The sequence below is a fragment of the Ambystoma mexicanum genome, chromosome 6p (genome assembly GCF_040938575.1).
Source record: "Ambystoma mexicanum isolate Mex_15411 chromosome 6p, UKY_AmexF1_1, whole genome shotgun sequence".
In the NCBI taxonomy this organism is placed as follows: domain Eukaryota; kingdom Metazoa; phylum Chordata; class Amphibia; order Caudata; family Ambystomatidae; genus Ambystoma; species Ambystoma mexicanum.
The window spans coordinates 1,480,952,484-1,480,967,673 of record NC_090935.1 but is presented as its reverse complement, the minus strand read 5'-3'; the positions used below and the strand labels follow the sequence as shown (position 1 = coordinate 1,480,967,673).

The 15,190-nt window shown below is 43.0% G+C and overlaps 1 protein-coding gene across 1 annotated transcript in view; it reads right to left on the bottom strand.

The window, feature by feature from the left end:
* LOC138511071 (coiled-coil domain-containing protein 158-like) overlaps positions 1-15,190 on the bottom strand; it is a 1,089,990-nt gene that overhangs the window by 636,979 nt on the left and 437,821 nt on the right. The gene's annotated exons all lie outside the window — the stretch shown is intronic.

Genomic DNA, 15,190 nt, shown 5'->3' with positions numbered 1-15,190 from the left:
GTACTAGGGTGGTTTTTGTATGACTAAGGTGATTATGTATATATTTGTATGTGATTGATGTGTTAAGAAGTAATGTTCTGACATTTAATTGAAAGCAATTTTGAAAGTATGTGAATAAAAATGTCATACCTTGTGGAAACCTGCAGCTACTGTTTGCCTATGGTAGGCAACCTATAAATTGTGGATTTTGCGCAAGCTGCACGTCCAAAACAGGAGCAGGTAACTTAGAAATATTCCTGTTGGCATTTGAAGGACATAAATGACCTAATCAAAAGTATTGGACCCATCAGTGGGATGGCCGTTAAACTTCAAGATCCAAACCCTATCGGTTTGAAAACAAAAGCATTTGAGGTTCAAAATGTAAACTAGGGAGGCGACTGAACAACCTAGCAATGTAGCATAATCAAACACTGGCATGAAGAACATGTCAACAAAGAATTGAAGTTAGTAAGTACAGTGTTGTATAGTTTCCTTTTGGCATTTTCTGTTGACCTTCCTTCATGTGGCTCTGTAAGACAAGAGGGAGGGGATGCTAGGGGGTAGTGGGAGAGATGCAACGCCACATTTGACCAAACAGAGAGGGCCTTGCAGCTTAACTAAGCTCAATTGATGATTTGTGTTACTGGGTAATGATCCTGTTGAATTTAAGAGAAACAAACAGTCTGATGCGAAGCAATTGAGCTATTCTTATTTGACACTTTTGTCAAGGAATGGAATGAGAATTGAGGAAGGTCGAAACACTTGTTGGCTACAACTGTTAAATTATCAAGGCAACTATTGTATGGCTGAAACTATTAAATTAGCAAGGCAACAATTGTATAAATGTAAAAGAGACAATAATGATAAAATAAAAAGTATATACAAACAATCCTTGTATAAAATTACCTTGTGTATCTAATGTTTGGTGTTTGCTGCATTGGGATGGTTTAGAACAAATAAACTTATATTTGATGTGTCATTAGGCTTAAAGTCACATTCTAAACCGACTAAATGCTGCCTGTAAACCTTGAATACTATTGAGTGTGTACTAATTAGAGAATAGTACGTTTTTCAATAATATCAAGGTAGAGCCTGCAGAGAAGTACAAAGCCCACTTTTTGTTTTAATGGTGTGGGTAATGCTGATCAATAATGTGGAGAGTGTAGGAGAAATAAAGATGGGCACTTAAGTCATAGCCCAGCAATGTTAATTTGGTATCAGCTGGACCTTTGGGGGACTTCTATGTGGGATGTTCGAGTAGTGCAAGGTGAAAGGACTTTTAGATGGTAAGTGGTTAGCCTAGGGGAAAAGGCAAATGGGGGTACAAGTATTGGTGACCGAGAAATAAATGTTGGGTGCCTGTCATTATTGATTGGTATGTGCTTGCTGGTGCAGTGAGTAAGGCACTGTTTGCCATAATAATCGTTCAATTCCGTTTTGGTCATGTGGAGACCGGCCAAAGTGAATCTGTTTTTCGATGGGTTAATTGTCAGGATGCATAGGAGTTCCTTGTAGTTTCTGTGGTTTGATGTGTCTTCCACGAGGCAAGGTTGAGACAAGTAGCTCTATAGTTGGGTGGGTTCTGGTATTGGTCTGTCAAAAGGTTGCTTGAAAATCTACATTTCTAGGGAAGGTCTATTGATCGTTTTATTTTTTCTCAAATCATTTGGCTTGAATTTTTCTGCTTCAATTTCCTTTCAAAAATGTAGATGGTGAGTTGGGGTTAGGCCATTTTGGTGGATGGGGGTGTGGTGGAGAGCATATAGATGCATTGGGGAGGGTGCATGGGTCTCACCCCACTTTCGGTAAAGAAATTGTGAGCAAAACAATTTAAAAAAAAAGATTGTACCAAAATCAAACTATCAATAGAGATACAGGCAGTTTCTTGTTATTTTCTGAATGTTTAGTGATATTCTGTATAGAGAGGATTGGGTAGGGAGTTCCACAGATTGGTCTCTAAGGGGGAATAATTTGACATCCAATGGCTTTTCCAGTTGAGTTTGATAGCGTTACCAGAGGACTGTTGCTGGATCACAGTGTTCTTGATGGTATGCAGTTTGAAAATGTCTTTGTGATGGATTCCAAGCCCCTGCTGTAGTATGAGCAGTGGGCAATGCATGGAGTTTTGAAGTTAATCCTCTTTTTTTATTGTGAGCTTGTGAAGTGTGCATGTGCTAAGTGATGTGTTTGTATCTTTTTACAATCATGAACATTTGCAGTCTGTTGAGTAAATATTACAGTATCCAATGTCAAGGTTGTTTACTTAGTTCAGTCCTGACAGTATTAGTGAGGTAGCTGTCAGGTCCTGTGAATAAATGTCAAGTAGGATTTGATACATCATAAGGTGTAGAGGTGGGAGAAGCAGTTTCTTTGCAGTGGCTTTATCTTCACTTTATTTATGGTTTTATTTAACTTAAAGCAATTGCAGATACAATTTGCGATATTGGAGCATAAGGTGGGAGATAGATAGGTGAGAGAAAGATAAGTCTGTCATACAGTAATAACGTATACATTCTCGCTTCCCTCACAATTCAGTCTGTCACCAAGCTAGTAAACTTAGTATAGCCAAGCATGCTATAATTCACATCTTGTCACCTGACAACCTCAACATTCACTGATTTATATCCCAAAAAAGACAAGACATAGACAACCGATAAGGCACCCATGAGAAAAACATTGAAGCGCATGGTCATCTAAGTTCTCTCACTCAAATGTGTTATTGCAGGGTTCCAACTGGCAGCCATATAACGTGTTAAATGAAGCCTGCACCTCCAGGTGACTCTTATCCTCTCCTTTTCTTTGCCAAATTACCCTCTGATACTTAGATAAACAATCTGGTAATCCACCTGAGGTTCTTCCAATTTAGCAACACTCATTACATCTACTTCTTGGCAATTGCTATGGCTCTATATACAGTGGTGAACCAGAACCACAATCCTCCCTGCCTATATCTAGAAACATCAGGCGCTTCAGCGCTGTCGCTTCTAGGACAAGCCGGTCTTTGCCGGTCATCGACGTGCATTGGCGACTTGGCAGCACTCTCATTCTACCAAACAGGTAACCCTTTCATTTTTGTGAACGCCTCCACCCTTGCTTTTTCTTAAGGATTCATAGTTTACCCTTCTGGGTGTTTAATCACCCTGCTTGCGCAGCGAGCGGCCCGGCTGGCATACATAAATATGGTACGAACACAAAACTAAATGTGCCACTCACCCTACATCTAGCAACAACCGGTTTTGCTGAGGAGATCAGCTCGTTGGAACTAAAAGCTGTGCTGGGTGCTCCTGTTATCTCGGTAGACTGCAGTACGACAGCTGTGCAGAGTGTTCCCCAACCTACCTAACAACTGTCACACCCCACCCTGCCCTCCCGACCCAAATGCTTACTACCGGGTCAAGTGGCCCTGTACTGATGCACACTCCCAACTCCAAAAGAAAATATGTACTTCGATCAACAGTTACAGACCTCTACTCTGGGAAACCGACCCACAACCCACCTAAACCAAAAGTATTTCCGCTGCCTATGCACATACTTTTTCTTACAGAAACCTGGGTCACAGATACCAGCGGTCCAAAGATTGACCTCACTGTTCCCAAGGGTTACTCCATCCTCTGCAAGAACAGAGAGTTAGGACATGGTGGGGGTGTAGCAATTATCACTAGGAACACTCTTAAAATTGTTTTCCTGCCCTTGTTCATGTGAGGGCTGTGAGATTATCCTTGCCAAAATGATCCTCTCTAACCACTTCTGCCTTAATTGTGTACTTATATATCGATCACCTAATAATATTCCTGATTTCAATGATGAAATAACTCACATCTTGAATAACCTTGAGGGTCCAAACCGTATGACTCTCCTTTTAGGAGACTTCAACCGCTGGCGGGGTAATAACTTAGACCCTGAAGCCTTGGCTCTAGAAGCTACCTTGAATAGCATTGATTATCATGTTCAAAATAGAGATCCAACGACAGGGAACAACAATATCATGGATTGGATTGTGACTAAGGACCTTGACATGAACATCGAACAGACCAAGCCCTGCATATGGTGAGATCACTTTATAACTGATTTTCACATCTGCGCTACTAAACCTCCTATGAAACCCAAAAATATGGCCAACACTGTTTGCAGTCATAATTTCAAAAAGGTATCATTGTAGGACTATCAGGTAAGTCTCGATTCCATTATGACAAATACCTCCTCCAGTATCCCTGCCTTTGATCTGGTGGCTGTATTTAATGAACATTTTCAGACCATGCTGGGCACATCTGCCCCTATGAAATCAAAGCTGGAAAGAGAGAATCCGGGACATCAAAAATGGTTTACTCCACAACTCACAATATTAAAAAAGCAAAAACGAAATCTGGAGTCCTGATGGCTGAAGTACCCCACGGTGGAAAACAAGACCACCTGGAAGAAGGCCGATACAATCTACAGACTTATAATTGAAGATACTAAAAAAGACTTTTTTAACTCCCAGGTTGATCTCTCAGCCAACCACATGGGCAAACTTTTTGGGATAGTTAAGGCACTGGAAAAACATAAAGCGGCCCAAGTCTCATTTCAACCTACCAATGACGACTGCCTTAGAGTTCAGGAGGCTTTTGGAGCTAAAGTGAACACTGCTAGATCTAAAATAAAAAACATGCAGGCTCAGACAAACAAATATGATTCAGTGGAAGTACCCTTTCAGGAAGCCAGTGAAAATGCTAAATTCAGGCTATCCCCTATTTCTATCACATAAATGGCAAGAAATGCTTTCATCCATGTGCCTGACTTCCTGTGCTGAAAATCTTATTCCCCCAAGATCAATTTGCACACAAAGATCTTTTTGCCCCCGTTCTAACTAGGTTTGTAAACTCATCTATTAGGAATAGTCAGGTTCCGGCCTCTATAAAAACCGTGACAGTTACCCCACTTTTGAACAAACCCATCCTTGACCCTAAAGAACCCAACAATCTCAGGCCAATTACCAACTGTAATTTTCTCCTGAAAATTCTAGATAAATTTGCTACCTCACAATTCCAAATCTTTGTTCAATCTCATAAAATCCTACATGACAGACAATTAGTCTTCCAGCCTTTTTTTAGCACTGAGACTGCTCTGGTCGATTTGCAAACACACCTGCTGTGAATTATCGATGGGGAAAGTCCAGGCCTGTTGATGTTACTCGACCTGTCAGCGGCGTTCGACTTGGTGGATCACAACCTCCTCCTCAGCACCCTCCGTGACTTAGGCCAATGTATTTATGAAGCCATCGGATGGTTCTGTTCTTTCCTTATGGGCAGAGAATCAAGGGCAATATGGGGCCAGGCTTGCTCCCCCTTAGCTCCTATAACATGTGGAGTCCCCCAGGGGGCTCTCTTTTGCCCCTTCTGTTCAATCTATATATCAGATCTCTCTACACACTCCTGGAACACCAGGGTGTGGTGTTTACCAACTACACTGATGACACCCAGATGGTATTTAAGCTAACAGTGGACTACAATCAAAATTAGGACAACCTGTCTAAAGTGTATAATGAGATAGAATCATGGATGACCTCAAATTGGCTCTGTCTAAATGGAGGCAAGATGGATGGAGCTTCTGCTGATGGGCTCTGAGCAGGCTCTCACCAAATTGAGCTCTGGCTATAAAGCTTTTGACCTGGGTAAAAACCTCAGTCAAGGTTCAGAAACAGGTCAAAACCCTTGGTGTACAAATTGAATCTTCCCTTAGTGCCGACGCCCATGTCAGCCAGCTGTCCCACACTTGTTACTACCATTTACGCTTACTTAGAACTTTGCACCCTTTCATCTCTGAAAAGAACTGTGCCACGATTCTGTCCAGATTAGACTAATGTAACTCCTAGTTGATCAGAGCATCTTCAAGCAACCTGAGAAAATATGAAACACTACAGAATGATGGGGTTCGCATTACAAAAAATATCCCAAGAAGATGCAGCATCATGGAACACAGAAGGGCCCTGAACTGACTTCAGTGAATGAGCATATTATTTTCAAGAGCCTTATCATTGCTCACCGATGTCTCTTCGGAAGAGCCCCTAAGTATTTAAAAGCTTAGGTGTCTTTGTACACCCCATGCAGAACGCTGCACTATACAACTCAGTCTCTGCTTGTCTGTCCAAGTTTCAAGCTTTCAAGGGATGGGGTAGATCATTCCCGGTTAGAATGGCAAGATGCTGGAACTCTTTATCTCCTGCCCTTCGACTTGAAGAAAATCTGGATCCGTTCAAGAAAGTCCTGAAAACCTTCCTGTTGAAATAGCTACTTACCGCGCCTTCCTTTGAATAGCTACCTGGCTTGTCCTATCTTTAATGGTCATACGCTGTGTTTAATTGTGCACGCCGATGACCACAAGCTACCGGCGCGGTATAAATAAATAAATAGATAAATAAATAAATAGGAAGGAATCAGACAATTTTGGTTCATGGTTCAAAGGTTTTTATTAAAAATAAAGAATCAAATACCAAACTTGCCCTATTTCTTTGAGCGAAATTCCATACCTATCAAAGTAAAATCTAAGAATGATGTTAAAAGTCCAAAATTACAGTCTGAATCCTAACCAACTAACTGGCCCTATCACTTTAGGAAACACCTAATGAAACAAAAGGGAAAAGTGAGGCTCTGGGCAATAGCCTCAACAGGGCTGGGTTTCAAAGTTACTTTCGAAAGTAGGATAGTCTTTCCAGTCTTTGTATCAACTTAAAGGTTTCACTTCCTCATGCTTTCAAAGAAAATAGACTCTTGTTTTACAGGTTGCCACGCCGCCAGAATTTCTTGCACATCTATAAATATAAAAGTGAAAATATGTGGTTTTGTGGCTTTGCGTATGTTCCCTATACAATTCCACACTGTTTCACCAATCTGCACCTAATTTTGCAAAGTCCAAAGCACCTGTTAGGACCCTCCAAACAATACTGGCTACATGACATCTGGAAACCCCACCTCTTTCCCCAGATTTCAGCAAAAGTGCAAACTTGGGTGAGGCTTTGTGTCTTTGCGTATGTTCCCCATAAAAATCCAAAATGTTTCACCAATCTGCACCACATTTTTCCCAGTCACCTGTTAGGACACTCCAGACATTACTGGCTACATGACATCTAGACACCCTACACCTTTCACCAGATTTCAGCAAAAGTGCAAATTTGGGTGTGGGTTTGTGGCTTTGCAGCTGTGCGTATGTTCCATATACAATTCCACAATGGTTTACCAATCTGCACCATATTTTGCACAGTCACCTGTTAGGACCCTTCGGACATTACTGGATACATGACATTTGGACACCCTACCCCTTTCCCTGGCTTTCAGCAAAAGTCTCTTGGGTTTGTGGGATTGTGGGTTTGTGGCTTTGCATATGTTCACTATACAATTAAACACTGTTTCACCAATCTGCTTCACATTTTGCACATTCACCTGTTAGGACCCTCAAGACATTACTGGCTACACGATATCTGAACACCCCATTCCCCGGATTTCAGCAAAAGTGAAAATGTGGGTGTGGGTTTGAGGCTTTGCATATGTCCCCTATACAACTCCACACCGGTTCACCAATCTGCACCAAAAGGGCACAGTCACCTTTCAGGACCCTCCAGATATGACTGGCTACATGACATCTGAACACCCCTCCCGTTTGCCCGGATTTTAGCAAAAGTGAAAATGTGGGTGTGGGTTTGTGGCTTTGCATATGTTCCCTATACAATTTCACACTGTTTCTCCAACCTGCACCAAATTTTGCACAGTTATCTGTATCTATGAGGGAAGGAAAGCCTTGGCAATGCTGAGTATATCAGCTAGTAAACAAAAATAAATACTTTCTCCTTCAAATGGTTGGGCTTCTCCCCATAATTCTGTGATCCTTCTTTCTTAATCCTCCTTTCCTAGGATCTTTGTACACTCTGGTTTCACAGTCTCCCGTAACGTGGATAGCTTTTCCAGCTCTTATTCACAATGCTTGTATTTCTCTTGGTCCCTCTTTCATAAAGTGTTTGCACATTCGAGTTTCTCAGGCTCTCTTAATCTACTATTCTTAGTGCTGTTTTCATAGGATTTTTAGACTTCTGGGTTTCTCAGGCTCTTGTAACCTTGGTAGCCTTCCCAGCTGTTATAAACAATGTTCATATATTTCTTGATTGCCCTTTTCATAGGGTGTTTGCACACTCAGGTTTTTCAGAATCCCATAACCTTGATATCTTTCCCATTCATTAATCACAAAGTTCGTACCTTGTAGAAGTATATTTTCAATTGGGTTTCTCATGCTCCCATAAACGCATTGGCTCTCATAGCTTTCACTTAATGTGTCTGTCGGGTTTCTCAGGCTCCCGTAACCTTGCCGACTCTCTCCATTGCTACTTGGCTCAGTAGCTACGGTCCGACATGTGAGGAGCTCGGGGACCCAGGCTCCTTCAGGCAGTCTAGTCTTGGCGTCCAACACAGGCCTACCGGTCCACCAAGCTTCTTCATGGATGCACCACCAGAGATGGTTGTGTTTCCATCTCTGCCTCTCCTCCAACGTCAGCTTCTCGGTCAGGTAGAATGCCAACCCTCAAGTCATTCGGCTAGCACTTTGAATGCCCTCCTTGCGTCCACTGGCTCTGCAACCCTGCATGGCTCCACCACTCCAGTACGTCAATTCTGCAGAGGCTTGCAGTTCTTCTCCCTCGGTAGGAGTCTCTCCTCTCAGCCCATCACAGGAATAAAAAGAACAATGTCCTACGCTGCCTATGGTGTGCAGGTACTCAGAGTACTCAGAGTATACCATGTTCTCATAGTAAAGGTGTGGAAAGCTTTGAGGAAACCCTTGTGTGATGATTTGCTAGAAAGAATGCATTTGTTATTGGCTAAGGAAAACAATCCCAGTTGTGGCCCAGGTTGCCATAATGACTTATTCACTAACAGACTCCAGAAGATGACAACCAAACAGAGCCCTTTTAGATGAACAAGAGAATTTGGTTACAGCTACACCTCAAAATGCATTCCTGGGAACTGTGAAAAATTTGTGTTAAAGACTCCAACTAGGTAAGGAAGCACCTGTGATTACAATCGGATGCATTTTTTATGGAGACTGGAGAGTCGCGCAAATGGACGCTCTCCTTTCCTTTTCCTATCTCTTTTCCCCCTCACCCCCAGAAATTTGCAGCGAGATAGATACTACATTTTTCATACATGGTTACGCACAACACTCTGTGCCAGAGACACGAGCAGAGCTGGAAACTGATATAAGGTACTATTTTCTCTAACATGATTAGATTCCTTAACCTGCATATACCAATCTAGTCATGGTCAATAGTGGATACTGGTGCCTAGTATCTCTTCAGCTGGCCAGTCCACACACCCAATTTAACAGGCTCCCTCCCTTTCTCTTCCCCTCTTCTCCCTGCCGCTAGAATTTGTTGAAAGGTGCTCAGCCAGGTCCGGGTAGGTGACGTTTGCCCGGCTTGGAGATGCGATGTACGAAACTGCCTACATGTCCACAATAGGCTGAGTGCCCTCAGGGAGCAATATGAAAAGGCAGAAGTCACTCAACAGGGTGCATCATCTAGGTTTCACTGATGAAAGATACTTATGCAGTTGTTTTTCCCCCTAGGGTCTTTTAAAGTGCTCTGAGGAAGGCGTTTCATCGACAAACTTGTTGTCGCCTGCCGAACCATGCCTAATGCGTCGTACCAGACCAGTAATAACTGGGCCCTCTCTTCATCCTGTGAAAAAATCACTCACGTGGGCAGACCGTATAATTGGATACCAGAGACTTACCCTCAAAGGGATGTTTTAGACTCTCTTTGGGGTAGACTCAAGAATGGATACAAAACTCCAACCCTCACAGGGATGATTCATACTTTCTGTGGTTCCCGTTTTCTTTGTTCCCTAGCACACATTCAGCTAAGGTTTCAAATATAATCATGCACAAGAATCAATGTGCAACAATTAACGGATGAACTCTACAGTCTATTGACTTGGCCATAGAAAATAATTTCTGATTCAACTTATTATATGTTTTTTTTTTTTTTTAATTTAGCTCTAGTCTAGGACTTGGGGCAGATTGTATTTTTTAGGACTGTATTGTTTTTGTTTTTGCTTCAGTTTCTATTGTGTTTGGATAGCTATTCCACAACTTTGTGATTGCGGCATTATCACTTTAGTTTGATGTTGATGTTCTAATACATTATCGTAGGAACCAAGGTTCTGAATTATCTTTTTATGAACACTTCCTTTACATGATGTGGCCTCCACAATAACACTGTACTATATTTGTCACAATTTCCTTGATTTTCAAGCAGAGTAATAATATATATATTTTTCAAAATTTCATGTTTAGTCTCAGTCGAGTTTAGTACTCTAATGTTCAGTGCCTTCCTGTTTTGTTGTTACCTAGTGGGCTATCCATTATCAAAGAATTGTTTCATGATTTGAGATTAATTCCACACAGTGGTGGATTGTTTATTGTATGTCGTAAGGAAAATAATCATACATGAGAATCCCGGGAGAAGTATGAGCAGATGTGGGCAGGATTCAACGCCCTTTATGGTTGACTCTGCTGATGCTGCTCCATCCCTTTTTCCCTGCTCTTGGTTTGTATGAACCCTGTACACTGTGGTATTTACCCCTGTCCTGTGTAGCATTGTGGTAATGGGTCTATTGCTAAAAAGAGCACTGTTCTTCATCATTATTTAGCTATGTAGCTTCTCTTCTGTGTTGAGCATGAGCAAGGAGTGTTTGGTATATTCCCTTGCTTTATATGTAACCTCTGTTTTGTTCTTAACAGGTGGTTGTTTTGGAGAACATTCTTGGCAGTTTGTATTTAGCATTGAGACTTGGTCAGGCTATATCAATGCTTATTTTGTTTACAGCATATTATAGTGAAAGATTGTAATTTGTAGTACTTTTGACCTGTACTATTTTTCATGTGATCAATAAAACTCTTTAAAAACAGAAAAAAGCAAAGCTTTCAAGAGAAATAAAGCATCATGGAGAAGGAAACAGTTGGAAAAAGAAGCTACTCAGAGAAATTCAAAAGGAAAGGGAAGCCACCGGAAGATATTTTCTAACAGAAAAAAGAAAAGGAAATAAAGAATAAAAAACAGCAAAAACTGGAAAAGAAAAGAAAAAGCAGAAAAAGGAGCACGGGAGAGAGAGAAATTGGCGTACAGAATAATAGGAGCATGATATCCAAAGCAAGATAGGTGTGAAGGTGAAAGTAGGTTCCCCAAGATAGAACAAGAAGTGAGATGGGGTGACAGATGAGATGGAGAGATGGAACAAATCAGGAAGATGAGGAAAGGCAGAGTGATCATGACAGCAGAAGGAGACAGTCAAAAGAGAGTGAAAAATGTGGTATATGTGAAACTGGTAGATGTGACACTTAAAGAAAGGTGAGAAACAATCCAGGATACAGGAGAAGGTGGAGGAGAGAGAAGAGACAATGGTACCTGCCAAAAGGGGACTAGTGAAGGAGATGGAGAGAGAAGTAGAGGAAAGAGGAGTGGAACCTGCTACAAAGGTATCAGGGGAGGCGTGGGTTTAGTTAAGTAGGAGGGCAATGCTATAAAATGCTTGATACAGAGTTATTAGAAGAGGAGGAAAGTCAAAGGGGTGTGGACCAGAAGGAGGTTGGATGGAGCATTAGGGGAGTGGGCAGAAGGTGTTTTGTGAAGATGAGGGGAGTAGCTTTAAGGAGAAGGTTCAGATAAAGTAGCAGAAACAGAGGAAGGAGGAGGGGATGGAGGAAGGTGTTGGAAGAGATGAGAAGGACCCGTGGGTCTGAAAGTGTTGAGCCTGGGAAGGCTGGAGTAAAGAGCATGTGGCAAAGCATAACAGAGTTACATGAGAATAGAAAAAAAGGAGAGGAAAGGAAGTGAGGAGGTCAACTTGCGTACAAGGCAGTGCGGAAGAGAAGGTGAAGAGTAGAATGGTGGGAAAGAAGAAGGAGACTGACACAGAGGTGACTTGGTGGTTGGTAAAGACATGTATTCTTCATGAAAAGAAAGAGAAAAACCTATCTGTTCCTATTTCTACGATTGGTTTCTCTGCCTCAACTAAAGACTATAAAGGATCTGTCAGAATGTCTGTTTAACTTAAGTGTCCACTGTCCTGTGTCAAAATACCCAGTTCTGTCCCTATCACGAAACAGATAAGGCTAAACAGATAAGGCTAAACAAGGGTTTGCCTCTCTGCTGCTTTGGGCTTCTGTCCGCATCTGCGACAACAGTGCAGGTTCCCTCTGCGAGGCTCAGCTTCTCTGGGATTCTCCCCTCATCTGCGACAGCAGCAATCTCTCTCTCTGCAGGTCGGCATCATTCATAATCCTTCTGCTCCTAGAACATACCAGGCGAGTCCTCCATACCAGACGGCCAACCCCTCCAGAAAGCTCCCTCGAAACATTGTCACGACCTGCTACTTGCCAAGTCCTTTGCTGCTTGCTTGTGCCACCACCCCAGACTCATAATCATAAAACGACTCTGATCCTTTTGAACGCTACCCCACCAGTTGCTGCTCCTCGGCACCCTTGTTTTGTACCTTAGGGTTACGGACTCCATTGATGTGTATCGTGTCATTTGGTCGGCAATTAGTCCATACCCGATCTGTTTTATGCACCATGGTTGTGCCACACTAACCGCATTGTGCCCTTTGGTCGCTATAGACCACTCTGACCATTATGTTGTGCCTCATGGTCGCCCTCAGACCACATTGACTATTGTGTTGTGCCTTATGGTCGCCCTTAGACCACATTGACTATTGTGTTGTGCCTTATGGTCGCCCTCAGACCCATTTGACTATTGTGTTGTGCCTTATGGTCGCCCTCAGACCACATTGACTATTGTGTTGTGTTGTGCCTTATGGTCGCCCTCAGACCACATTGACTATTGTGTTGTGTTGTGCCTTATGGTCGCCCTCAGACCACATTGACTATTGTGCTGTGTTGTGCCTTATGGTCGCCCATAGACCACATTGACTACTGTGCTTCACATTATGGTCGCCTACAGACCACTTTGATTGTTGTGTCGCGCCTTATAGTCGCACACTGACCACTTTGACTGCTGTGTTGATCCTTATGGTTACACTCTGACCACATTGAACCGACCTGTGTTGTGCCTCAGATCACTAACAGACCACACCCGTTACCCTGAGTACTAGCGACGCCACCCATCATGTATTGGTGCCTATCGACTCTCATCCACCTATTGTATACATATAGCAGACACTCGACTAGCCAACCCAACCCTCACTCTAATCAAGACACATTCTCTAGCTCATATATGGTAACCACTACCCCTTCCTCGTGGCCCAGCACCATGACACCTGCAAATCCGTACTTGGACGATCCAGCACTTTGGATACGCTACTTTGCCACAAGACCAATACCTAACCAACCTTGTACTACCGCTAAGAGAAACACTAGACTGAATACCAGAACCAGCCCACCTACCTCTCATGTCTCTCACCAGCCCTTCAGTCATACCTGCCGTGATACTATCAATACCTACCCTTGCACGACTCTCAATAGAAACTCGAGGCTTGGTTCGCGGCTGCGCCTCGCACCCCAGCACTTACACGTTGGAACCATTAACACAGACACACACTCTAGCCACCTTACTTTACGCTCAACCTTATCTCTGGCCTACAACTCCGCCTACGACAGCACACAGTCTCACTACGCTACGTCATCTGTTGCCACCCAACCTAGTCTACCTTGTGCCTTATCAATCAGGAACCAAAAACTAGCATCTAGATGCACACACTGGTCATACCACACTAATAGCCCTGTACCAGACAACATCTGCAACACCAGCTCTCACAAACCACATCTTCCTTCGACACCCACCCCCGACACACAACAAGACAACGCCACTACGGCCCCTAAACAACAAGACAACGTTACACTCAAAGGTGCTCTGATCAACGCACGATCTATCCAAGCTCATGCCCTTGACATTGCTGATCTCATTGTCTCAGAAAACTTGGACTTACTTGCAGTCACAGAAACTTGGCTGCACGCAGCCTCTGGTCCCTCTCTGATACTAGCCATCCCAGACAACTACTCCATAATCAGATGTGACAGGGATACTAATCAAACTAAGGGCGGCGGCCTAGCCGTCATATTTAAGAGCGCGCTCAACATCAGAACCGCAAATAGCCTTCAGTTACTCTCAGCTGAATCTCTTTCTCTTAAACTGCCTATCTCCCCCAATCATACAGCCACAGTCCACCTCATTTACAGGCCTCCTGGCCCCACATCTTCATTTGTTGAAGACATTTCCTCTTTCCTAGCATCTAGTGCGAAGCCTAGCTCCCAAATTATGATCATAGGTGACTTCAACCTGGGTTACCTGGACAAGAATGACACCAAAGCCACCGATTTAGCAAATGTCCTGTCTGATTTCGGCTTCACACCACATATCATGGAGCCCACCCACATTAAGGGCCGTACTCTTGATTGGGTTGCCGACTTGAACTGCGCCCTCAATGATATCTCTGTATCCTCCTGCGCTTGGTCCGACCACCATTTAATTTCTTTCTCCATTAACACTAGCCCTCCTGAGGATTCGCAAAACCTCGCCCCACCCACGCTCACACGGAATAAAAAAGACATCACCGTTGAGAAACTTCTACAACTCATCCTCCCTTTGTTGAACGCGGCTTCTGAGTCGTGCTCTGACCCCACAGTGTTAGTAGACACTTATAATCGGGTTATGTTAAAAGCCCTCAACACTATCGCCCCCATCAAATTGCGTAAACAAAAACCGCGGTCCCATTTGAACTCCTGGTTCACACCGCAGCTACGTGACCTACGCAAAGAAAAAAGAAAAGCCGATGTCCTATGGAAAAGTGTCCCGTCCCTAGCCAACAAAACAACCTTACGTCTGCCACCCTTGCCTATAAAGAAGCTATCCTCTCGGCTAAAAAGGAAGCATATAATAAAAGAATCACTCAAGCCCGCTCTAACACCAAGGAACTCTTTAAGATACTCAAGGAACTTGAGTCCCGTATTGCTCCTCTCGATAAGTGTATCCCGGACACTGAATGGTGCACAAATATCCAAAAAGCTCTACTAGACAAAATTACCACTCTCCAAACTAAAATCAATGCAAAAAAAACCCACCTCTCAGGCTCAACCAGCGCCACCTTGAATTATGAAATCCAGGCGCCTAAACAAGATCTTAAACCATTCAGCTTCTCTCCCCTTTCTATCAAAGAAGTAGAAAACATTATAACTA